Below are 2,912 nucleotides of genomic sequence, written 5' to 3'. Positions count from 1 at the left end.
GCCATAAGAACACAAAAATAATGATCTTCCATTATCTGTGAAGCTGGGAAGGGCATATTCTTCTTAATTGAAATCGGGTTCAAGAAATAGCAATAAATTGGAGGCAGAGTTGCACCCAATATCGTGCAAAGCCACTGGCATTCCGAATGCAATTACAGTGCTGACCATCCACCCTGAAAACAAATTAGAGCTGCTAATGACAAGCAATGGCAATCAGAACGTTTTTAGAAAATTGCCTGGAAACAGCATTGTCAACAAGGACCACTGGAATAGGGCTGTAAACAGCTTAAATAACAGCAAAGTGCAGTGACCTCTACTCCCCCCGGATGTGAAGAAGCTGTTAAATATTCAGGGTCTTCTGAGAGACAGCAGAGCAGTCTTTAACCTCGTCTTTCTGGGTGACTCTCAATGTGGTAGCGATTCCAGTGCCCTTGAACATTCTGCTGCTTGGCCAGTTTTATCTTGTTTACTCCTGTGTTTTGGTTATGTCCCCCTTTTCCCTCCTCTTGGCCTCTTTTTGTTATTGTTGGCGTTCCTTCTCTTTTAGACATGTGCCTCAATTGGAGCAAATCCACGAATACAAACAACTTGAAAAGTTTCCAAACAGCCTGGGCCATTGTGATATGCTGGCACCTCCCAGAGCTCAGGGTGCTCCCAGAAATGGGAGCAGGAGAATTTCTTGTTAGCTGTCATAGACACTGACATTTTCATATCTTTGTTTTAAAGCCCAAGAGACAGGGGCAGCTCCAGTCTGTGATAAAGCGAGTGGGTGGATGGGTGGGTGGGGAATGTAGAAGGGGGAGCAACGTGAGTTGAGGGGTGTCTGGGAGAGGAGACCAGAGGACACCAGGCAAGCTTCTTCGAGACTGAGAAGCATTCTTAGAGTGCTTTGTCAGTAATGCATGAAAAAATTTTTTTAAAAATTAAGAAGATGGCTTCTCTCAACTAACAAATTGACACTTTTTCCAGGTTGGGAGGGAGGCAGAAGAGCTAGGCTTTAACCCTTTCATATTACGTAGAAGTAAGCAGTCCCTTGTAGCCACTTGGGATTAGTTTGTATGTCTTAGGAAATACAAGTACCCAGGATACTTTGAGGAAACCATGTTAAGTGGAATTCTTTTCTAGACTGAGTACTCTGTGTGCTTCTTTGAGAGGAGCGTGAGAAGCAGGGTGGCTTCTTTGCCATGGAAGACCCCTAGCGTCATTATTGGAGATATTCCCATGTAATGTCCTGCAATATAGTTAGAGCAGGCATCCAACATGAGGTCGTTTTTGAAATGTTTAGTCCAGCGCGAAATGCTTTTCTCTACTTCTGCACTCTAGTGTTTTACACTGCCAAATGTCACTTCTACAACCTCATCCCCTTGTCAATTTCCTGCTTCTGACCCACTGTGTCTTAGAAATCCTAGCTGGCGAGTGTCCTCGACAGCAACTGAGTCTCAGTGAGAGGCGAGGGCAAGTATGTGGGCATCGGCACTCACTTTGCCTGCTAGAACTCTCTGACCTTTCCCCGGGTCTTGACTTCTCTTCAGAGAGTTGAGCCAGCTAGCAAATGGGCACCACGGAACTTACTCAAAGGGGAACTGAGAGCATAGAAGTTAGGGATGTGAGAGGGCTCCATGGGTAAAAGCACTCCTGAGTTTAATCCCAAAGCCTGGAGATGGAGAGACCTGATTTCTGAAAGTGTCCTCTGGCTTCCAACTGTACCCCATGTCCCATGGACACACGCATACATGCTCACATGCACACACGCACTCCATGTCCCATGTGTATTATCACACACATACATGTGCGCACGCACACACTCCATGTCCCATGTGTATTATCACACATACAAACACACACTCCATGTCCCATGTGTATTATCACACATACACACACACACACTTACAATAATGAAATAAACTTCTTTAAATATTAGGTTTATGAGAGAGACTCTTGAGATTTTATATATGTGTTTCATTTATCTTGGTTCTTTGCTTTAAATTTCAATGAGCTTGGAATGACTCAGCGAATTAAAATTGTATTTATTTTTAAGCTTATTCTTAGTAGGATGAATAGAATTGTCTTCTAGAGAAAAGATACACACCACTGTTCATGTTCTTCTCAACTGCTGCCCTGTTCTTTGGTGCTCTTTTGTTTCCTGTGCACACACTGGAAAACACAATATGTTTCTTCTTTACAAGTTCACATCATGCATCTAAGAGACACTGTCTCATAATTATTTCCTGTGTTATTCTCATGTCTTTCTGACTGTCCTTTTGATGTCTATAGAGTCATGAATCACTGAGTCATCTTCTCTCCTTCAGATTATCTTCACGTTTTGGTTTTTAATAATGACCATGCCATGAACAGACTCCTTGGCACAGCTTCTGTTTGTTTCTGTACTGCTGTTTCCTGAGAATCTGGTGAAGGAGATGCTGTGATGTGCAGAGCTAGTTTTTGCACAGGGAAGATGTTGGGGTGGTTATGGATAGGTCTTGGTCCTTATAAACAAGTGTATATCTTGTTGAGTGGGAAGAGAATGAAGAAGCTAGTTTAAAAATCTAGGGCTGAGGATATCTCCATAGGTCAAGTACGTGTCCCATAAGCGTGTAAACAATCAGATCCTCAGCATCTGTGTAAAAATGCCAGGAACTTCAGTGCATGTCTGTAGCCCCGGAACTGGGAATGTGGCAATGGCAAGGGGATCCCTATAGTTTGCTGGCTCCAGGTTAAGTGTGAGAGACCATGTCTCAAAAAATACAAAAGTAAGTGATTGAGGAAGACATGTAAGATAAGGTCTCCACACACCGATACATACATGAGCACTTACAGACCCATGTATACACACAACACACAAATCTAGCCAGATGTGGATAGTACGTGACTGTCATCCCAGCCCAAGGGAAGTGGCAGGAGAAGGATTGGGA

The sequence above is a fragment of the Chionomys nivalis genome, chromosome 13 (assembly GCF_950005125.1).
Source record: "Chionomys nivalis chromosome 13, mChiNiv1.1, whole genome shotgun sequence".
In the NCBI taxonomy this organism is placed as follows: Eukaryota; Metazoa; Chordata; class Mammalia; order Rodentia; family Cricetidae; genus Chionomys; species Chionomys nivalis.
Note: the sequence above shows the minus strand (reverse complement) of the source record.